We start from the raw sequence: 24,862 nt of genomic DNA, 5'->3' as shown, positions 1-24,862 counted from the left end.
CTACATGGAAAAAAACCTGTTTCTTGCTGTGATTGCCCCTCTACACCAGCTAACTGTTGTAGTAAAGCAGCATAATGAAAATTTACCTCTCCTCCACAGCTAATCTGACTGATCGCTAGCCTGACACAGAAACGCTGTAATACACATGTGTGTCTCTCGACCCTCTTAATGCATCATATCTAACTACTGCCACTTAAAGGGTACACTGTTTTTTTTCATTCTGTCAATGCTTGGAAACGTTACTTGAATTCTTTCTTAATGTCTTCTAATACTGTAAACAACAGAATACTTTTTGCTTAATTAGTGTCTACATGATTTATTCGAAATCCTAACTCTAACAGCAGAAATTCAGTAGTATCACTTTTTGATAAAAATAAAATAAAATCGAAAACAGACAACATAACAAAACCAACTAAATCTAGTAATTGCCAGTTAGCTTCTAAAATACAGAACTCTTGCCCTGAAGCAAGATCTTACGCTTTGAGAGTTCAAAAGAATTAATACGATGTGCATAAATATTCTGTGAAGGTGATATATTTCTATACACACAAAAACACAAACTCTTTTTCATTCAGTGCGACGCATAACATATGAATTAATGCACATTTAACACTATTCATATTTGCTGCACTAAAACACTTAACCTAAACACATCATGGTAAGTTACTTTGTCTTATGACCTGCCGTGGGAATGCTGACTCCCTCACAAACCTAGAATGGATAGCAAATTCTCTGCCCTGTGGTCAACCTCGTGAAGCAAAGGCATGAATGTTAAACAGCAGACAAATCAATACAAGCAAATATAGCTCAACTACACCATTTATTCAGCCATGAGAGATGTCAATACACAGATTAGGGTGATCCATCTTTTTGATTTCCTACTGTCTTCTCACTGACTACATGAGAGCTTTTGCCTGTATTAAAAGTGTTTGCTTTCTCAACCATAAAAATTCCAATTATTACTCTAAGTGCACTAGAGTTAAGTTGCTTGTTGGAAGCGGCCTTGCATTACCTGAACAAGTCCAGCGAAGTATGGTGCTGCCGGCAGAATCATTGGCACTCCATATGGATGTAGCAAAAGTCCTTGAGACGACAACATGGTTTAAGTGATAGTATTACTCCCACTAAAGCTAAACACATCAATTGAAAGTTAGGGGAAAATCTATATACCAACTTCTTCCAAACTCAGAGCTAGAACCAAATAACTTCTGTCAGGGGCAAAGCCCACATCAGCTGTAAAAAAAAGAAAAAAATTGACATCAGCAACTCTTAATGTTAAAATTTTCTTCAGAGACAACAGATAGAGACAACAGCTGCAAACCTAACTCTACCAAAAAAGGAAGGTGCTATTTTGGGACCAGTTTAAGTAACATGACTAGCCAACTACTCTTTATCAGTTCAGATTTTTAAGTACTCTACACATACAGATCAAATTATGTACAGATCTACTGATTAGAATTAATTTTCCTATCAGTTCTGGCATATACATGACAACAGTTACTATGAGAAGCCATTTAAAAAATAATCAGGTTTATCCTGATTGCATAAATAAACGTTTCCCTGTATTTATAAGCTGTTAAACAATATTCATGTGAGAGTTTAAACTCATGTCTGTTACATTGGATACATATTCTGTTTTGATTCATTATATTTTTCTTGCTTATTTTGAATATTTGAGCTAACTAATTCTAGCTAACTACTTCTATTAGTGTAAATTATATTTTAATGGCTTTTCTAACCTTTCATAACATCTATGTTGCTACATTTATCACAGCTTTTTTAAAAAGAATGAATTTGACCTTTAGAGTATTTCATATCTGTTCTCCAATTAAACTTACACTCTTAGTGCAAAAGACAAAAGAGTGAAATTCAGGCTGTTTTCCTCCCTAAGTAAAACAGTTTTGCTTTTTAATGTCCCACTTGCAAGACATTCCCTTCCACAGCTAATCATTTTTACTTTAGACAAAACAAACTTCGTCATTAACACCTGTTTCATGTGCAATGTATCTTTTATTGCAGATATGACTCATGATAAGAATTACAATTGAGCAAGATCTTTTTAATTCATAAAGAATTAGGTGCTTAAAACTTCATGTGACAAGTCAAAAAAAAAAAAAAAAAATATTCCTCTCCTACAGTCTTTGAATAACCAGGGTGCTTCACATCACTAATTTCAGCTACTTGATTTTGTTGCATAATTACTTTTCCAGATAACTAATTGCAGACAAGATTTGATGTGATACTCAATTATTTAATGTCACATTTTGACCATCATGAAAGGTTTTCAGTAATTGATTCCCATGTATCAAGGCAGCTGTGTTGCATGATTTCAAAATCTACCTTAGCAGCTGCCTGCTGGCCCTTGTTACTTTCAGCCTTATACCATGTCTAACTTTAGATGTTGAATTGCGACCCTCTATGATGCTCTTTTGAGAGACTGCCAATGAGGACAGCAATTGTCACATGATGGAGTGATGTTTACCTAGTTCCATCTCCTGTTACAGAATCGCTTTACTTTTCTGTTGGGTATAAATGCTGTTCACACTGGTTATCCAACTATGCTTAGCTACTAATCATATTTCTTGCTCTTTTCTTATTAAGGAACAGAATCCTGCAGTTTCATTATTAAGTGCACAGTAGGCTGACACATTGTGGGTTTTGTCAAAAGATTTTAATAAATTCCAATACAAAAAACAGTTATTAACTTTCATACAAAAACATATAAACAAAAGGTATATATGAGAAAGCAAGTTGCCATTACAACTCACTTTAAAAGTTTTTAATTTCTAAAAAAAAAAAATGTTCATTTTAGCTACTACCTATTTGTTTGGTCTAACAGAGTGAGCTGCATTGCAAGAGAACGAAGACTTCTTTCACCTAGGAATGGAGATTATAAAATGGATTCTGCAAGCTTTACTCAAATGACTCCAGTGGGACAACTGACATAAATAAGGATTGTTAAATTGCTCTGTAAAATACCTAGTCAGTTTTTTGCTTCAGCATGTATGTATTTGATAAGACGTTAGAAAACCTAAAGAGCAAGATGATTTGTACGGAGAAGCACAGGTTCAAGGGAAGCTTTTCTGTGATCTGTTTTGGGACAGTTTTTGCTTAAAGTTTTCATTAATTATTTTGGCACAAGGCAACATGCTGATGAAATTTCCTGATGACATAAAGTTGGAAGGTACTGTCAAGACTGAGAAGGATATGAATCTTACGTAGAAAGAATTGCTCAACCTTACAGATTGCATTAATAGAAATGGGATGAAATTCAATAACACAAAACATAAGGTCATGCTTCTGCTAATAACAGAAACTTCAGTTCTAAACTCAGGAGGAAGAAAAGCAGGACCTCACTGCATCTGTTTAAGGCATTTGAGCTCCTAGTGCGATGCAAATATGAAAAGGCAAATTATCAGTATTTCTTAATTTTATTTCTCAATTAATTTCTTAATTTCTCAGAGGTAATTCCAATAGCATACAGTTCTCTTCATGCACATTAAAAAGAAAAGGTCAAATTCAACTATAACAGCTGTAGAGAAAGTCCTTTTTTGTGTTGTTCAGGGGAATGGAGCAACTATGTTGTAACAGGAACCTAAGAAAGTTTGATTTGTTTATCCTAGCAAAACAATCTGTGAACAGGGAAAAAAGCAGTAGGAGGAAGAGACTCGTTAAGCTAAGGACAATGCTGGTACACTAAAAATCAAGGGAAAAGCTAGTTATGAATAAATTTAGGCTGAAAATATTTTTTCAAGTTATCTTTGAAAAGTATTTTGGTGTTGGCTAAGTGAGGGTCTAGAATAGCCTTCCAAATGCACAGTAACAAAAAAAGGATAGCTTATAAAAGAAAATTATATGATGCCAATACTAGTGGTAGTCTGAACTCAGCAACTTACAGGATAACCCTTCCAGTCCTTTGCAAGCAGTATAAACATTCAAGAATAATGAAAACATTAAATGTCTAAAAAGCATTTATATTTACTACATTGCAGACTGTAATACATAAAAATAAACTTTGAAAATAAACTGTAGTTACCTGTTTTAATGAAAGGATGCTTTGCTTGCCTCACTATAACAACATGCTTCTAAATGTATAGCCGTATGGCACTCCAAATCCAAGCTCTGACTTTCTGGTTGGGCTCTTTGATGATGTCCCATGTGTGCACCAGCTACCTAAGTTCGCACAAACCTCTGTGAATCAAAACCACAGAAGTACAATACAGCTTTACTTGCATCTCCGCCCCATGCCAAATTCTGAACTTACGCCAATGCAACTACATCAGCTTCACCAGTTTATACCAACATATTTGTTCTCCCTCCCAGCCACACAAAAAAGGAAATTTGTCTTAAGTTTTACAGTTCACCATTAGTTAACATTAATGATCACTCCTGTTCTGCAAGAATATATTGGATACATGGAATTTGACCACAAAGAGTGCTGAGGTCTCAGAGAATGAGTCAAAAGAGTATTACATATGCTAACAGTTCCGTTTTTGCTTTAGCAGGACCTCTAGCATGATTAAGGTTAAGCATAGACCTAAATGTTTCTGCTAGAACAAAGCCAGAATGGTCACTACCGTGCACATCAATCACTTGTCTGAAGCCACCGATAGTGACGGTACTTACTTCCTGCCTACTCCAGGTTTCTTACAGCCTGCAAAAGTTTGAGTATATGTGTGGGTGGAAAAGGGGCGATCATCTATTTTAAACAACTATACAGCTTTCACTTCCATTACATTCTGGAAAATTATAATGCTGTTAGAAAAATTGACATGCTAAGCCATTTTCAGCTTCATGCTAATGGAGGGCATGTTTCTTTCAGCTATCTGTTTCCAAATCCTGGGTTGTTGTTTTTCCTTTTTTCCCCAATTAAATTTTTTCAAGGATTTTCTGAAACTAAAAACTGATTTTAAAAATGAAAGACAGGAGAAAAGAACAAGAAAATCGATGAACACTAGTTTTATATATAAAATATATATACACAAATAAAATATACAATCTTACTTGTTTCATTTATGCAGAATTTCACAAAAAGGCAGGTATTATTTACGAAAAGCTGATTTTAACAGTGAACAGCATAGTTTAAGCAAGCTAAGGTAGCAGTAGAAAGTCACAAAATACAGAAGTATTTCAGATCCAGCAGTCTGATGCCATAATCCTATGTTTTAGTACAGAACCGAAGCTACTGACAGGAGTGCTGTGATAGCGATTTCATACGGACTTGCTAAAAAGTCGTTTGAAAAGGGAAGGAAATGGTGACTGCTATAGAGTACAGATGCACAGAGAAATAAATAAAGCCAGAAGTACGCCTGAAAACTGGGTTACATATTTAGGTAGAACAAGAAAAATGAAAATTATGCAAGAAGGGCCAAGGTTTTGATCCCACCTGCATATAATACCTAAATGGTGCTTTAGACAATGACCAAAACATTCCCCCAGGCAAAAGCAGATGCCTCATTTTGCTACGGTTCAACATAAAAAAAAGAAAAAAAAAAAAAAAAGACTTTAGCAACTTTCCTGGAGCAACATTGCCTGGAAAAGGCAGATACCTGCAATGCAGTCATCAGCCAATCAATGATGTATGCTCTAATCAGATCCTGACAGAAGTAATCTATTTAGATCATCTTTCTGCCAAATAATTAATTCTTCTTAATGCCTATATCTAGTTCAAAATACAACAAACAATGGTTGTTCCAAATGCTATACAACACCAACGAACTTCAAATATTTTTTACTTACTTCCAACGTTGGCCTAACTTTCCCATCTCACAGATCATAAATAAATCAGGTACCACTTTGGCACCCTCTTTGTAGCGTATGCTATGTCATATTTGATTTCTTTAAAGCTCTTCTTCAAGCCTCCCATTTTCTGGCCACCTTTCCTATTCTCCAAATGCTCTCCATTTTCTCTTTAAGATTTCTCAGTGGTTTTCTGGTAAAGGCAAACTCAAAACTGAGGGGATAAAGTAGTTTCCAAGTTTCCTGGTAGTTTCCATCATCCACAGCAACTTTAAATTATTGTCCCTAAAAAAGCATTAGCAGACCAGTACCATGCATGCTCCTAAAGAGAAGGTGAGCTGCCATTCATTAGCATTACCTGGGGTAAGTAGACCCAGGCATTAAATGAAATATTGGTAGACAGAAAAAGCTGTCCTGCAGTTCTTCCCCCCCCCCCCCAACCACGACTGCCGCCACTTATTTATAAGTACTGCACTTGTCTTTCGAAGACTATTTCCACCTTTTTGAAATAACTGTTTGGGATCAAAGCCTTTTCAAGGGCACCAGAAGCACTATCCAGTCTTGACCCCTGTCCTGAGCTGCTGACTCTATTCCACTCTAAGCAAAGCTTGAAGCACATGTAGGAGCTGTTCATGCCAGGTATCAATTCCTCAGCCAACTCCTATTATACTTAACAACAGAACCCAAACACAACATGGATATTTTAGTGACTTTTGAAGTAGAAAATATCACATATACAAATAAAAGATATCTACTGATCTCACACTGACAGAAGTATGGCAGATGGTGTCAGAGTTTGTTGAGTTTATTAAGCATCTCAGTTTATATTAGAGTATAGGGCAAGGATATAGAAACTGTTTATAATTGGGAAAGCCCTTCTTTTTCAAATACGTGGAATAGAGCACATTTGGTATTAACACATTTTTCTTCCGAACTTAAAGTTTCTATTTGAATATTATATTAGCTCTTCGGAGTACATTAAAAACTAGTTGCAGTTCAAGATGAACCTAGCCGATTCTTTCAATCGGAAACCAACAATGCTTCAGTTCCACTGAAGTTCAACTTTCTAGCCTTTTTCTTTTAAATATACAATGGTGGCAAATTTAGAGATTTCAAAGATAAATAAAGATAAATAATTATAGTCCTGCTGACTATGACAGCTTCAGACAGAATCACCTCACACAAAAACTTAGGAAGCATATTTGGGAAACAATTTGTAGCCCTAGAAAAATCAAGGCTTTCACATTATAGGCCAATTAGTCTTACATTATTTGAAGTGCAATATCTCAGCAAATGTTGGTCTCTGAGTACATGGCCAATCCTTTTTCTTTGGTTTGACTAATTCCAAACTTCCTTTTTTGTTGTCAGTACTGTGCACCTGTTCACCTGCTGCTTTAGTATCTCACTATTTAAGGAATGGCACATTTACATTGCATTTCTTTTGGAATGCTAGTGCAAAGATCACTTCTCCTTTCCCTCCTTGCATTGCCCCACAACACATCCTTTTACTACCTCAGCAACTATACAGTACTTGTCATCACCTGCAATGGCTCACTTCAGCCTATTCCTACCCTAGCTACTACTGTGAACAACTGAAAGACTAGTATCTTCTTCATATTGCTTTGAATATTATGCTCCTTCACCTCCTAACCACACTCAAAGTGGCATCGATGCTTTCTCCTGTAATTTCCTGATACCAGGTAAGAACTGCTATAAACAGCGATGAATGTTCTCTTTCAGCCAATAAAACCTCCTCTTGCCAGACTGCCACACAAAAACGTTGACTGGGGGTGAACCGAGTGCTGAGTAGCACAATGACTGATATCTCTGTTCCTCTGCAAGTCACCTATACATTTGTTTCCATCTTAGATTGCAAATTCCTTTGGAAGAGAACTGTGTCTGGTACGAGGAGATCGTCACCTCTGACAACAATATGAAAGCACACACACACTCTCAAAAGACATACATACACTTAGCTTCACTTTTTCAGGAACACGTGAAGGCAGAGATTTTTACATAAATGGTTTGCCCTCTTCTACATCCTTAGAAACCTGCAGTTCCTGCTTAGATGAGATTGCTAGAGATATATATTTGTCTCCTCATAGCAGATAGAGTGACGTACCCTTCAGTGAGTCACAAAACACATTCACTTACATAGTCGATAAACATATGCTAGAGAGAGGAAGCAGGTTAAAAAAATGGAGTTAAGGGATGCCTCTGTGGCTGGACTTCCCTTTGGCTACCACATAAACATAAGGATCTGTCATCATCCACACCTATCACGGCACAAAACCGGAGAACAATCTATGAACCACTAATCCCTGAAAAAGCAAACAAATAAATAGCTAGAGGTGCCTTTTGACTTATCTACGCTTTCATATGAGTAGAAAGATTCTGAATCACAACCTGATTTGTCTTTATGGGCCAGCATTTGAGTTGAAATGAAAACAGGATGAATCTGGGAACTTCAGTTATTTAATATTCTGGGCACTGAACTAGGAAGAAGGATAACGTTAGACTATGCAAGAAGTCACACAGAAAACCATCTTCTAAAGCTATAAAAAGCGGTGCAGCACACATGGTGATAACAAGCCTTTTGTAGGGCAGCTCCTTCAATGAACAGCTCCATGGCCCTGTACAATTCTGTTTGTGAAGGGAGTTTCTCTGTATCCTATCGTCCTGGATCACTCAGAAAAGTTAGCTGCAGAACTGGAAGAAAATACTATTGCTTTAACTGCCAAGAGTAGGTTTTGACATGCGTACATTACTACTTATTCACAACACCAAAGATGTGTTGCAATGGTCTTCACTATGTTTCTTACGTCTTAATGAGCGTTGCATCGCTTTCCTTACTGAGTTCCAAATTGGCTTCTATTATGTAATTCCTGTTGGCTGGATAGTGTACCAAATCAGATGTATTTTCACTGTCAGCTTCTCAGAGAACAAACTCTTTCCCATATCCAGGCTACTTCAGATATCTTTCACTACTCTGCTCTTGAGTTTATCTGCCATTTCTTAAAAAGTTGAGATAAGCCTCCAATCTATGTGAAGTTAAGCAGTTTTGGAAATTTTTTATGAAATGTAGAATAGATGCTTTCAAGATCTCATGCCTGTTTGACATCACGCAGTTACATAGCCAAACTACTGAAAACGACATAAATCTTATAGTGGCATAAATGATAAGCAGTATCACATAAATCCTTATTTTAAAAAATGTCAGGCTATATATATGCATTTCACAAAATAAGTATTACTATCACACTTTCACATATCTTCCTTAATCTCATTCATTTATTCTTCTGTGTGCTGGATATAAGATGCCCAAGAAATATGTATTTTGCCAACAGGTAGGAGCAGGCTGTAATCTTCCCCCTGGGGTCCATTCATTTGCAAATGCAGAGCAGCAGCAACAAAATATATTTTTCCTTGCAAATCAGGAACAGACTGACTTCTGATCAATATCCACTCTTAATGAATCCTATTAATATATCCAAGCAATGCCAGTATAGATCACCATCCATTCCACACAGGATTTTTGCCAATACTTGAGCACACAACCAGTCTCCCTCAGTATCAGTTCATGGCCGTCTTCTTGATGATGCCAACACGCATAAAACAGGATCTCAGGAATATAACAGTGTATTCTAGAACAGACAAGCCACCTGCCTGTCACTGTCACCTATCGGGCTTTGGCTGCATGGAGATGGTAGATAGCCACATATTTTTACTGCCAAATCTGGTCAAACGGACTTTGCCTTATTGCTGTAGTCAGGCTACTCTGACTACTGTATCACAGGAAGCTATGATTTCTTCTTGACCCCAATTAGTCCATTCATTATTCATCAAAGTACAGTTTTCATCTGCTTCCCTTGGGAAGAACAGAGTATCACTGTGAGAATCTTCCAATACAACTTCACCCCTTATCACACTCGGGATTTGCCGACAAGTAACAGCTACTCATTCCCCTGAGTAAAGTTCATATTAATAGGACTGCATGGTGAATCATGCCATGGTATTAAATCATGCCTCCTGCTTGTAGAAATACATCATTCAAGCACCCCACTATGCCAAGTGCAATGGTTTGATTGCAGAAACCAGCGTAGGGTAGATATCCTAAGTGAGCTGTGCGCCTTGGAGAAATAACCTATTCAAACCCCCAAATAATTAAGACCCTACAGTTTTTTTAAGGGATCAGAGGGAATTTCTGTTCACTACTGACAAGTTTCATATTCTCCAGAGATAAAATATCAAGACTGGAAGGCACTAGATGTAATGCAAGCTATAATTCAGCTCTATTCAAGACATCGGCAATAGTTTTTAAATACTGAAGTTTAGCCAAGAACTACAAGCTAGGAGCGTCTGAGGCAGGCAGGATTTGGCTGGAAGCATAAGAAGGCACAGTTGATCTGAAGTTTGCCTCCAAATCTGAATACCACAAAGTTAAAAAAGTTTTTTCAACTTTATTGCTATTTTATGTCTGAAGTCAATTCAGTCTTGTAGGTATCTCCTAATGCAACTGGAGACACACCTAACCCTACATTCAGCAATTCAGCCACCACTCCTAAACTCAGTCTGATGTCTTACAGGTAGCTGCTGCGCACGGCCTATCCAGCCAACAGGTTACATAGCACAGGAGCACCTGCCTTTTCTTGAGATAGGTCAGATCTCTTCTGCCTATAGGCTGAGGGTCTGTGACTGAGGCCAGGTCAGCATGAGAGGAATTGCCCTGCTACTCTCGGCAGGCACCTTCATGTAAACAGTTAGTACACAAGAAAACCACTTTGAAAGAATGAAGCTCCCTGGATTAAGCTTTAACAAATATTCCTGGTAACACAGTAAACAGATCTCACCTTAGAGAATCACATCGTGTTTTCTTTCCTCTCCTCCCCCAAGACCTCTTAGACAATATTCTACTTATTCATTAGACATGCCAATCCTAAATAACTATTCTACTAAACAGGTGATTTTCTTCAGCAACCACAGTGGATACCGAATTCACATGAATACTTGATTTCTAATGATATCTCTCAAAACAATTTCCTCAGGACAACATAAACCTATGGGGATTGTGCTACCAGGATAGAAGAGAAAATCATAACACTGTTGTATCAATGCCAGATGATAAGAATCTTTCCTGTCATCCACTTATCAACCTTTTTACTTTTGGTTAATTCCATTTTATATTAGAAGGGAATAAAGGAAAGGATGGCCTTTTAAATCTCACCTTCATTTAGCTTTTAATCAACCTTTGTCAGTGCCCTTGGAGTGCATCAGCAAAGGACTGGTGTAAATTTGTGCAGAGAAGGACAACAGAAGTGGATTATTTCTCTTTTTATTGCAATTAGCACTTTAGCTGACTTCAGCTGATATTAAGGTTATTGGTTGGACATGAGTAAGATTTTATTTCTGCAAGAAATAAGACAAAGAGTAAATAGCCTCCTCCTGAGATCTGAGATGAGCCCAGTTCTCCTGCAAAGCAACATAGGAGGCTCACAAACCCTTTGACTGCTATCATCTTACCTTTTCTTAAGATTTTTCAATAGCAATTTATCCCTAACCAGAAGAAATGCAAACCATGATACTGTTTAGTAAAAAAGCAGAACACCAAAATGCATGTTACTCAACACCAGGGACAAATGAAAATAAGAAATGTAATATTCCCCTACAAGTTTTCACTTGTGTTGCTCAACAAACATGAACTGCAGTGAAAGTTCATATCCTGTTGTTCCCACAGACAGAACATTTGCATGTCTGGATTATAAATGCTATTATTGGAACATCTCTTTGGTATTGCAATGACAGAAAACTGCTGCCTCTACAGAGCTGTCAGATTTCAGGATAATTAATGAGTCAACTGAGACTAGGGAATTCTTATAGAAATTATTTTCAAAGGTTTTTATAATTCCCTCAATTTTTTTCTTAATGATAGCTCCTCTTCACAGCCTGTTTCCTTAGATGCTTGTGTAATCTAGTACCTCTGCATAAGCAATGGAAGTTAACAACGTTTATTGTTGTCTACTGATCTATTTGGCCATTTGTGGTACTAGTAAAAGAGCTAAATTTCCTGAATTCCTATCCTGTACTGTTCCGTCCCGATTAGCTCTTTAAGATCATACAAACAAAACACTGAACAGTTTCATGCTCCATAGCCCTAACTCCTCATGAAGCTATGCAAATAACCAGTGTCCACCACTACCACAGATCAAACGCCACCTGCTCTAACTCAGCTTCCTTCATTAATCTGTGAAAATAAGTTTCCCTTAGAGTTTCCATTAAGCAGGATCAAAGTTCATTTTCTGCTGGAAGTGGGTACACACCACTTGTACAGTTTATATGCCCTTTCTGTCATCATCATATTCTTGTATATTTTGCTTGAAAATAGTTTTAAGTGCTTATTAGCACTAAAATTATACAATGCATTAATTTTACAGCAAAGCCAAGGATAACATCCTTAGTGGAAGTTAGTAAACTGTGTCGATCTACCTCAGCAGACATTCTGATCCTGTTTTTTCTCTCCCATTAAAATCCATCTCTGCATTGCATACCAGAAAAAAGACCCTGAATGCTCCCTTCCCACGCATGCATTTGAAGACACCTGAATGGTTTGTTTGGTTGCCTACAAACACATATGTTTGTTTATAATGAGCAGTTCCTAACAGACACACCCTACCAAACCATTTAGCAACAGACACAATAGAAAAGACAAAACCAAACCAAATCACAGTTCCTTCCCCTCTGACCCCACACTGGGTTTCCAGAAACACCTTGAAAATAAAGTTCTCTGCAAACAGCATTACCATGGCACTCCTTTGCTTTTTAGAGAACCGTATTTAGAAATTCCTGTTTCAGTTTCCATTTGTCACATGTTCGTGGAGAGTCAGAACAGCAAGTGTAATCCTCAAAATCTACTGAGGAGCATTTACTGACACTCGAAGGAACAGATTTGAAATCACTGTTTTATGTTCACATCTTTTGCTGCTGATGCATGTGGTTAGATGAGAGGGTGATTACAAAGTAGTTCTAACAAGCCCTTGCACAAAAAAAGTAAGGAATTTTCATTCTATGCCAGAAACTGAATGCATTTTATAAAGTGACATTTAAACAACCACCTGGAACATCTGTCTTACATGACTGTTAATAATGCATACTTTTCTGCGTAACTACGCTTTTATAATTTTTTTTTTTTCCTTTGAATTCAGTTCTTTATTTATATACAAGGGGTAGTTTAGTTCATGTTAAAATGATATTGAACAACTTTATTTCAATGGAAAACCCAGGTACATAAAACCACCACATTACATGAAGAGCATTTCAAAGGCCTCAATGGTACACATGTAGGAAACAGCTATAGACAGCTGCAGCTCTGTAACGGTATACAGTGGCAGCTCAATAGCCATGAAAATACTACAAACTCATGTTCTTCCTTCAACATTTTTAATAGGTGACCTTCTGCAATGACAAAAGCTACAGAAGGCCTAATTTTAGGATTTGTTCATCATTAGTGCCTGGAAAAATTTCTTCTATGTTTTATTTTTGAGGCAAAACCAGTCACTTGCTGTGTAGTTAGATTTTTTCGGTGATTTACCTTAATCCATTCAGAAAGAGTATAGTGGACATCAGTGTAGCATAAAGAAACTTAAAACAGGTGATCAGTCCATTGAAACAAAAGAAAACAAAAAAAATTCAAAACAGATAACGAAACAAGCACTCTTCCAACAGACCATCCATTTGTAGAAGGGTCAAGTTCTACAGCGTCATCTCCCTGCTCATACAGTACAACTTTTCTTGGCAGGGGAGTGCCAAGGGTTGTTCTGCCCTGAGTAAAATCTCTGAGAGTAAAAGCAGTTCGAGCACTGCCTTCCCCAACTGATGTTCTGGCAACAGTGTAAACTTTTACTCAAAAATAATTCCAGTTAATTAATACTTTTTATGTAATCACCAAGTTCATCAGTAGCTGTTTCAGTAATAAATGAAAGTTAATACACATTTCTAATTTTTGTATTAGCATTCACAACTCAAGAGCATTATTTCAAAATAAAATACATGGTGAAATCAATTTAGCAATGGTGAAATCAACTTAACCCATATATTATAAACTAGAAATTCACTATTAAATAAAAACTGCCCAAGATTGTAACTTTTTTTAATGGAGTAGCATTTATTCAACCAAAATAAAAGATTATTGCACAAATACTAGACAACTAATTACATAGTGTACCTTTACAAAATTACATAATATGGGTGCAGCTTGTTTCCTTGTTTTCTGTTTGAAAAATAGATTGTTTAATAACGCATCAAAGCTATCTGTAAACCAAGGAAACAATAGAGCAGATGTTGACTGTTGTCTTGTGCCTCACAGACATAATTAAATACAAAGAAACACTCATGCACCCAAATAATAGAGGACAAACAAATACAAAAATAGTACTCTATAAACATAAACCTCATTTACTGGGCACCTGTCTGGTATTAATCTGTGACATTTAAACCAGTGATGAAAATGGAAAAGAAGGTATTTATCTGCCTTCAGACTACAGAACAAACTACAAACAAAAAATTCCTCTCTGTATTAAGTAGCTTTAACTTCTGCAAAGCCAATTCCCACACTGCTGACTGTCATAAAGCGGGGGGGAACCATATTTTCTATTGTAACAAAGCCAGGACAGGGCAGCCACATTTTCTGTAAGGAAAAGCTACATGAATCAATGACTCTGAATGATGCAAATAGACAAAAAACACTGTGTCTGCTGTGTAATACAACGTCTTAAGATTCCCTTGGAAAGCGAGATTCCCTTTAACTGCAAAACACGTTCCCTGTAATTAGTTTCTACACCCACCCCACACACTCTGCCCTTTTGTAAAACAGTAATGGAAAGTAAAGATTGGATTTCGTTAAGTATCAAACCAAGAGTTTGTTTTCTAAGAGAGTGTCCCATAACATTGTTTAATACTCTATTTCACATCAGAATTTGAGAGTTTTTTTTTAAAAAAAAAATCCTTATCTTCATTTCCATAATCAAATGTAGAGTCATACTTTCTTTAATAACATCCATATCAATTCACTATTTGAAAATAATAATTATGTAAATTAATACAAAATTAAGTACCCAGTCCTGCAGTTGCTGTTAAGAAACAAAGTTTCCAGATAAAAAAACAACTGTGAAAATTAACACTCACGTTTATTGCAAAAGAACATGGAAGCATATTTTCTGCTAATAAAAATTATCTTGATTTTAAAATAATGAATGCTTTAATAAGTGTTATTAAATTTTTTCAGATAAAGAATACAAAATTGCTTGTTTACTGCAAACTTATTTTGCCTTTACATTTTATTTAGCTATTTCTAAGAAACAACAGAGACTATAATGTGATCTACATCTCCTTATGTTAATAAAACCGTGCTAGCCTCTTTCCATAGACACCACCATAAAGCATAAAAACCAAATGGAAAACAAATGGAAGTATAATGCCACTGTGAAGCAAACCAATCAACCCTAAAACAGCTGAGATAGATCTCATCCAGTAGTTCATTCATTCTTTATAGAAAAGAAATGAAAATATTCCTAGGTGAATCAGATTAAAAAAAGGAAAAAAAAAAACCTACCCAAACACACCCTCAGCATCTCTGAAAGGTTGTAAAACACTAAATTTCTTTGATTTATGAAGGCAGCATCCACCACATTGAGGAAAACAACTCAGCATGCCGGGACCCTTTTCCCTGAAATTCCTTTATTAACACAACCTGGCTCGGCTAGTGAACAAAAGCAGTGGTGCGGTGTGTATAAATCATTAATACTATGCTGTGCAACGGCTGAATTTCCTGTGTGAGCTGGAAAGCCTTCCTGCACAACAGGGATTTTGGGGTTGGAATTGGCCGCTATGAAATGTACTTCATCATTCTCTGTGTTTGACGCTTCCCAATAGCTTTGTACTTTTCATCTCCTTTTTTTCCCCCCCAAGCCCAGCAACTGCAATAGAAATTTGTCAGATTTTATGTCTGCAAATAAAGGAAAAGAAGGAAAGAAGCAAACAAGCTCATTTAGAAGTAGAATCCTTTTCCCTTCATTTAAAGACAGGTGGCAGTCAAATAAAATCAGCCACTAATGAATAAATTTTCATTTTTTTAAACTGTTTAGTTTACCATTTTAAACTGAAAAAGAAACTGAAAAAACCTGTTGAAAGTGGGGTTAGTCTTAGCAATCAAAAAAAAAACCCACCAAAATCAACTGTCACTGAAAAGGTGAGTCCTCTCCAAATGAAGTTATTTTCCATTGAAGTATTTTTTATTATTTTTTTTCTTTTTCAGAGCAGGCATAAAGACAGGCAATGTCTGGGCACGAGGAACTCCTGAAGTTTGCTGTATCAGTGTTTTTACTTCAGGCATACCAACAATTTTTCCATAGAGCAACAGGCAACTTCATCTGCGCGTGCTGAGCGTGGTACTCTTAAGTGGAGCCGGAAAAGCCGGTAGCAATGGGAAAGGAAAACCAAACCAAAACTCTTGGAATTACAATTTCTGAACACTCCTGTATTTTTGCAGCAACACACACTGAACTTGGATACGGAACAGCAAAACTACTTATCTTGCCTCTGAAGTATATACAACAAAGTCGAACGTTTTTCCAAACTTTGAAATGAAATAGCAAGTAGTTTTTATAAAACATTCTACACTAAAATATTCCTTTTGGGGCTAGACTTAGAGAAGCTAAAGAGTATGACAGAGTGTAATGATGAAAAAGCAGTCTCAAACCATATGCTACCCATCAGGAAAAATGACACACATTATAAAGGTAACTAAGGATACAATCAGTCTTTCAGCTAGGCCAGAGCACGATTCCAAATTTATCGAGCATCAACACCACCAAACGAATTTATCGCTGTCTAAGCAGTAAATATTCAGGATACTTGGAATGCAGTTTTGCAAAAGTGAACAAGCTGAAGTCAGAATAGGGAAACATTCCAGTGTGCCATTTTACACTTATGCAGCCATCCAGCAGACTAAAGATTACAAGAAGAAGCCTGCAATGCATGCAGAAGTCCTTCTGCATTACACAATAATGACATTCTGAACGGAAATAAATGAAGCCCCTGCAGTGCTATTCTGTCAGCATTTGAAAGTAAATAACTTCGCTTCTGACAAGAGAGAGACATTTTTGTCCTCCTCCTGCCATAGAGCATTAATTGAGATATGCAGCCATGTAACAGCCCACAGATAGGACTAACACATGACAAGGGAAAAAAGCTTAAGAAAGGAGGGGACACTCATTGAATATATGGGCTGCCTGACTTCTTTTCACCCTAGCTCTGTTTTGACAAGGTCTTACTCTCTGGGAGAACTTTTAACAGGTTTTTTGCCTCCCTCTGTAATGCTTACTGAAACTTATTTCGAATAAATACTTTAAATTCACACTGTCTTATGAGGCATTATCAAAACATAAGCTTGTATTTTAAAACTTCTTATCCCTCCTTGTTTGTGAAGAAAGTTCCACGCCTGTAATCAATACCTGTAATTAACTACTTAATTTATAGAAGGTTTACTGGCCTTCTATAGAGACAGTGAAGACAGCTACAGAAGAAGAGGCTATGAAAAGCAAAACCAAAGAAACAGTCTTCAAAACTACATAATAACAAATGTTAGTGCAAACTAGTAAGGAATTGAGGCAAGGCATATTATAACTATCAGTATATACACACCTCACAGATATATATGATACTATTTAATTTATGCACAGTTACAAAAAAAGCATATTCAAGATGTCACAGAGAGGAAGATGAAGTTTTTTCGGTGTGTCTTGATATAAGGGGTCAAAAGGTAAATTTAAAAAATGGTCTAAGATGAAAGCACTTGCATTCTCATTCATAAGCATGTGAACATCTTAAGTATTTCAATTCTAAAAGTAGCACACACTTTGTTTTCATATCTGGGGGAAAAAATAACAATCAGTGACTCACTGTGAACAAAAAATAATTCACTGAACACTTCAGTTCTTACTACAGTATCTAATTTTGATTCTGCATGTGTTCAACACAATGAGAAAGAGCAGGATCAAAACACAGTGAGATCTCTCCACAGCTGGAGCCTGCTATAGTGCAAAAGACCAAAGGCCCAACTACAACTAGTCAGGATACTATAGACATTAGATATGCTATTTTCTCTAATTAAATTCACTGGGCTGCTGCTCTGACAGAGTAGGAGGGGAAGCAAAATGTAAAAGAAGTCAATGGCGCTGCACTAGGCAATGCAGAGGTAAACGAGCAATGCTAGCAAAGAAATGACAGGAGTTCCTCAGGAGAGCTCTTGTACTACATACCGATTGCACATACACCTTTAAAAGGCAGGAAAGCTTGAAGGATTCTTAGAGGGTGTTGACTTCTCCTTTCCACTAACATTATTCTAATTCTATAAAGCAAGGTGACAAATTCCAGCATCACAATTTTCATCACTTGCATTTATACTACCCATTAAATACTTCAAAAATATTTTAAACAGAATTAATATTAACATGATTATCATATTTATTCACCAGTTCAGAAATGCACACATTAAAAAGCAAAAAACTTCATAGTCTAGTATTGCATGGCTACTGGTGGAAAAATCTAAACAAACTGAATGTACTATCTACTAGTTGCCCTGAGAAAAACTTCTGCTTACATAACCACCACACACTTTCCTTGGCATAAAATACCACATTTTTTTCAGAAAATAACATCCATATACATATTTAGCAAATATCAATGAATAGTGACAACTTACAAATAGCCCACAACAGAAAATCCAGCCATCGCTTTTCAGCTAAAGTGTTTGAAAATGCTCAAAGAGCCCAGTTATAAAAACAATGATTCTAAGCCCAAAATATTCACCTGCTTCTGCCACACAGAAGCTCCTTTACAACTGCTCTTGCTCTTATATTCCAAAGCAGCAAGCAAGTAACCTTCTTAACTGATCCTGGGTTGGGGGGGGGCGTTGGGGTTGGTTTTGGTGGAGGTTTTTGGTTGTTGGTTTTTGTTTGGTTTTCTTTTTTTTCTTCTAGTATTTAAAGAGGGGAATACTTAACTAAAGCACCTCCTCTCGCTATTGTGAGAAAAGACTGACCTTGTTCGACAAGGCTGTAGTTAAATGCCCCAAACTAGCTCTTATTCAGAATGAGTACTGCTATAGCACTTGATCTCTAAGCCACTTCTCATTAGTCGCTGGAAAAATAACAAAACAGCTCTTGTGGGACAAAAGATACGAAAACCTGTAAATTTGTCTTGAATCGGAGGTGGAGTCTCAAATACCAGCTTTGAAGTTTATTGGTGAATACCAAACGATCTTATTTACCCTAATTAAGACAAACAGCACATCAAGACATCATTCCTTACTTCTGCATTAACAGTACTTCTGGATACAACTACACTCCCGCCTTTTGAGGTCTGTTTCATTCATGTCCTAAAACTCCCCGAGTGCCACACCACCCCCTTAGCTGCAAATACATCCACACCATATTGTTCGTAGCACAGTAATTCCTTTGTTTGTTTTAACAGAGTACTATCATTTATCTGACAAAGTACAGGTTTTTTTTATCCTACACATATGAATAAACAAGCACTATGTTTCTCTTGGGGCAGTGAAGCTGGTTAAATGAATCAGAAAACCCTGAAAAGATTGCCTACCCTCAGTCCATCAGCTACTGGACAATTATTCAAGGCCCAGCTGTAAGAAAAACAGATGGTGAGTGAGCATTAGTAACGTGGACTTCTTTTCACTCATGCAGTCATAAGCAGAGGTTGTATGTTCTCACATGAAAATTGCCATGAAATAGCAGACTGAGGAACAAAATTGTGCAAAGACTCCAATTTGTAAGCTAACAGATGCTTAAAATTTTCGTGAGCTAAAGTCAGATTAACTCATTTTACAGGAGAGTCACAGAGTGAGTCCCATAAATGGACTGGGTAAAGGAAGGTAGTGTTCTCATGATAGGTTTAAACAGTGTCATCATAAAACATCAGTTATTGAATTCAACTAACATACCTGATCCTTTGAAGAGTCACTAAAATATAAAATGCCAAAGACACATACTTAGAACTGTAACTGCAATGGTGGCATTCAGCAACTGATGTGCTTGTGCTCTATAAAGAAGGTAAACTGTATCCAGTAATTGTTCATCCATTTTAATTCTTTACACGGTTTTAGCACAAAGATAATCTGTTCTAATCCTTATTCCGTTATTGACACTATTGACTACATCAATTGAAAACGCTACCAAATAAATCAACGTTGAATTGAGCCATGAAGAAAGAATGTGATAAAAAGTCTTTCAGACTCCTATAAATCATCAGATCCAGAAGCATGACATAAGTAACTGAGTGGGGAATTCAGCTTTTCTCCATAGTCATAATGTTTGAGGCCCAAATAAAATTACACTAATTTACCATGTAAGCACTAATGGAAGAGCTGGGGTAGAGATGGAGGGTTTGTTGGTTTTTGTTTTGTTTTCACGGTACATTCTTTTCATCATTGATATGAGAGCTATGCCATGAACTACTTTCTTGTTAAAGACAGAAAAGGTTGATATTGAAGTTTCAGTTCAATTGTTTTCGATCTGTGAATGTCCACTATGAGCAATTGCTCCATTTAAGAGGAATTACCCTTTGTACAAACGACTTCACTATTTAAAACAAAGCACATCTATCATCATTAAACAGAAGAAAAAATTACCAACTTTAAAATGATGACAGCACCACTGTACACTACGACATGGAATATTATGTGTTGTTTCAAAACAACAGTTGACTTTGTTACTTAGAAAATACCAACTAAATAACCCTCTGTCCAGGTAAACATAGGGAAATACCAGTTAACATAACTAAGCCTCCATTAATATATGCTAACTCCCAATTTACAAGCGGTCAGAATTTTGCTGCAAAAAATTACTTCACGCTAGCATTTGATGTAAGCTTGTGGTCAGCAATTATTTCTTGCATTGATGTGTCATATTAAGAAGAGAAAATAGATGTATTAAGCTGTTTCTAACACCATAAAATATTACCAAATGACAGGGTGCACTACAAATTCAACTTCTATTTTCCTGTCTCTTTAAATATTGACACTAGCTAAAATTCTAACCCAAATGCATCTACACTTTTCCCAATTATCCCTACGTTTATAATGATGCAGTAAAAGCTTCCAAATCAAAACCATATATTCTCAGTCTGTTCATTGCTACCACCAATACAGTCATTTTGGTTTCAATGTTGTTTGAAAACTCTTTCTAGATTTCTAAAGTTAGAAGCATCTCAGTAAGAGAACATACAAATAATTTCACACCATTTCAAATAGCTTAACTAACTTGGAAGCATCCTTAGTTTTTGTTGGCTTTGTCAAGTGAATATCTTATTGACAGTTAATCTATAATGTGAACTAGGCCTCTGTACTTTATTTAATTTCGATTTTATTTTCAACAGTTAAGCTTAAAATATTTTTTGGTAAAGCATCCTGTATGTACAAACTGCTTTTAAAAAAAAATCAGTTCCTCACTGAGCTCTTAAAGCATTATATACATGCATAATCTGGAAGATATCAGAGCTCATATTTAAGTTTCTAACACTGGACAAAGTAGTAGAGCACTTCTGTGGGTACACTGTGGGAAACAATTTATTCATTTATATTAAACAAACTGACCAAGCCCTGTTAGTTTAGCAAATAAATAACGGCCAATTCTAAATGGCTACCAAAACACAGATCTTCCCAAACGATTAATACAGCTCCCCAGAAAACCACCATCCTCATGGCTACATAAATACTTATTGACAGGGAGACTGGTTTTCCCATCTTGAGAAGAATGAAATGCTTTTTATAGTCTTTCAGCAAAGACAAGTATCCAAATATAAAACTTATATGTGACAGAACACTAGCATATTTAGCAGATACACAAAAAAATAGAGAATAATTTTTTTCGTATATTCTAAATAGATAGTAAAGTTTAACAACTGAGAGAGCGCTCAGTTGTAATACAGATGTCTGAATTCATTTTAATTGAGGTGCAAGTGAGCAGACATATCTGAAATGCAATTTTTAGAGGAAAAAAATACTCTCTTGATAGGTTCACATAATGTCTATATACTGCTCATCACAGGGTCCATAGACAGGGGGGGAAATCACTAGTTATTAAGTTGCCAGATAAAGCTTTTAGGTTACCAGTATTTAAGATCGATAGACAACTTTCTATAGTGAGAAAAACATTTAGAGTTTCACTGAAATAGTGATATTTGCACTAAATGTACAAAACATAGGTATTTCATGGATTTGCTAGAAATTGTCTGATATAGGAATAATAGGAAAAAAAACACCAAGTAGACTGTCATGGTAAAAGTTTATTAATGTTTTTCAAAAACATAAAACACTTCTTTCCTTTCCTATTTAAAACCAGAACCATGTTACATTAGCTTTGTAGGTAATGTCACCGCAGTACTATCTTTCTGCCTGAATAATTTTGAGATTAAGTAACATTGTTTCTAAAGACATACTTAACCAAACACATAAAATGATAAATCATATTTGAATTAAGATTCAAATTCTTTTTTAAGATCTTAAAATTCAATTAAGATCTGACTCTCTAAGAATCCAGAATAACTAAAATGCCAACCAACAATCAAAAGAAGCAACAAGCACAGAATTTGGAACCTGCCACAATTATCATCAGGGATTCAGGTTACTTTTAAACTTATATTTAATTGCAGTTAGTAGAGGCAGAATGATTCTAAACTGACAACAGGATTAGCCAAATGAGAAAGCCAACACTTTTAAAAAAAAAAAAAAGATACTTTCAGTGTGGCAGTTAATCCACTTAAAGAGTTAAAAATTATCTGCTAGATATAGCACTTTGTAAAGCGCATTAGCAATCACTTCTCATCTTTCTCTCAAATGGAATAGATGGAATTGAATTCACTATTTTAAAGTAATCATTATGGTTGCATAGTTTCTTAAACCTTAAAGCACTGCCATACTATGGATGTGTTTGCATAATGATACTGCAATAGCTCACAGAGGAAGGTTATTATAGCACCTAACCTCATCTTTATGTTACCCTTTATCAGCTCCTTGTGTGGCCATGTTGACCTCTCACCTTAATTCACATTTTTCCTTTCGAAAGCTGGATCTTTAACATACAAATTGTTGTTTGGCAAACTCAAAAGAACAAATCCAACAAAATACAGGAGTACATTTTATATACAACCAGTAAGTGCACAAGTCACACCAGATCATTAAAGCTGATCTATAAACGTCTTTTCCAAAACATATCCAGAATACAGAACTACTAAGAACATACATTTTAGTTATGACATGCAAGTTATTTAAATATTAAATATATCATATCTGATGCAAATTTTAATTGCAGACATATGACTCTCTCCCACATACATGTATAAGGCATATACAAGAATCTTTTATATTACCCACTCCCATGCTGTAAGTCAGAAATGGTTTATACTACACTACTGAAGAAAAAAACACACTACAGAAGGGTTTATATCCTGCAAATACTTGAGTTCTGTTCCTTCAGTAGTAATAGAAAACAAATATTCTGAAATAAAAAAAGCTTTAAATCTATTTTATTTAATCTTTAGGACAAAAAGAAATACTGTAAAACATCTTTCAGCCATTTGTAAATACAGAAATAAAGTTAGAGACTGTTTCATGGAAGTCAATGTACATATAAGCTATTGTAGGGGAAGTTGCAAGAAATGCCCCTATTTGTTACAGTAGGCACAAGAATTTTTTTCCCTGAAGTTTCAACAGAAAGTAACAGAATAAACAGGATTCATCATTTTTGCATAACAACACATTTCTGTCTTGGCTCTACATACTTGCTAAATGACTTTCTATAACGGTGGACTCAGTTATAAAATAGAGAAGTAGAATACAATGATGATTCCAAAATACTAGTTTAAAAAATAATGTGTTATTATCCAGTTATTTATTTCATGTTGTAACAGAGAAGGGGTACCAAACAGTAAATAATTTGGGGAGGGAGAGAGGTTGAAATACTTTTTAAAAAACCCTAGAAGCAAAAATTATATGAAATGAATTTAAAAAAAAAAAAATCTTAAAAATTGATTAGAAATTGGTATTGGTTTGCTGATACCAGAACATTTTTTAAACCCATTCGACTATACTTCAGTGATAGAAGTATTAATTCTGCACAGATATAGCTTTGTATTTTTTTTCTTTTTTTTTTTTTGGTGAACTAAAAATCAGCTTGATTTTAATCAGCAGCATGTTTCAACACAGACTTAAAATTCCTGGCTTCAAAGAAGGCTTAAACAAAATTGCCATTGGGCACATTTACATTAGAAGTATAATTTATGCCTGCAAGTGAATAAAGAGCCGTCCTTTATGGCTGAAACTCTGCTACAGTATCCACGAGAAATGCAAAGTATTGTGTTAAATATCTACAAACAGCATCAATAAAGACATTAAAAAAAAAAAAAACACGAAAAGATCTGCAAAGATTTGATGCTCTGTTAAAACATATTTTCTACTCACTCTCACCATTCTTAAGTGCAGGCATAACATTCACTCCACACTGTGGGAGACATTTATACAGTCTATTCACACAAAAAATATCTCCAAGATTACAAATCCCCCAAACGATGCTGAAAAAGCAGGCACTATAGGAAAAGAAAAAGTTAAGCAAACTTACCTGCTGTAAGTACATAAAAGTCAAGGCACAGGAGAGCTGGGGACACATGCCCACATTCGGCAGTGCCACGCAGGTCGCACCCGTAAGGGGATGCTGCATGGTGTTGCTCTGAAGTCTACGTAGAACAAGTGAGGGGGCTTGCATGCAAGCACGTTTGCCCTATCTTGTCACTACGTTTTTTTTCCTTTGATTATTTAAGTAAGAAACAGTATTTCTTGAATGCCTTTTTTTCCCCAGTGCTAGATCCCTACATTCATTTGTCAGCTAAGGCAACTTGGTAGATTTAAACTACGAATTTTTAACAGAGCGGAAAAAAAGAAGACACAGCCTGCAGCCTATTGATGAGCAAATGGAACTTCCTCAATGACAGAGAGAGCTGAAGCTTGTCTCACAACAGTAGCTGCTGACTAGTAGAGAGAGAGATTGACTCAGTGAGGCTC

At 36.0% G+C, this 24,862-nt stretch overlaps 1 long non-coding RNA gene across 1 annotated transcript; it reads right to left on the bottom strand.

Moving 5' to 3' along the window:
* Positions 1–1,011: 1,011 nt before the first annotated feature.
* On the bottom strand, positions 1,012–24,463 carry LOC104169386. The gene is made up of 3 exons (XR_696522.1): positions 24,423–24,463; positions 4,037–4,191; positions 1,012–1,233 (listed from the first exon to the last, which is right to left on the bottom strand). It is a non-coding gene; the product is annotated as an uncharacterized LOC104169386 (long non-coding RNA).
* Positions 24,464–24,862: the final 399 nt, after the last annotated feature.

The sequence above is a fragment of the Cariama cristata genome, unplaced genomic scaffold, assembly GCF_000690535.1.
Source record: "Cariama cristata isolate BGI_N322 unplaced genomic scaffold, ASM69053v1 scaffold11891, whole genome shotgun sequence".
In the NCBI taxonomy this organism is placed as follows: Eukaryota; Metazoa; Chordata; class Aves; order Cariamiformes; family Cariamidae; genus Cariama; species Cariama cristata.
Note: the sequence above shows the minus strand (reverse complement) of the source record. Positions and strands in the feature narration are given on the sequence as shown.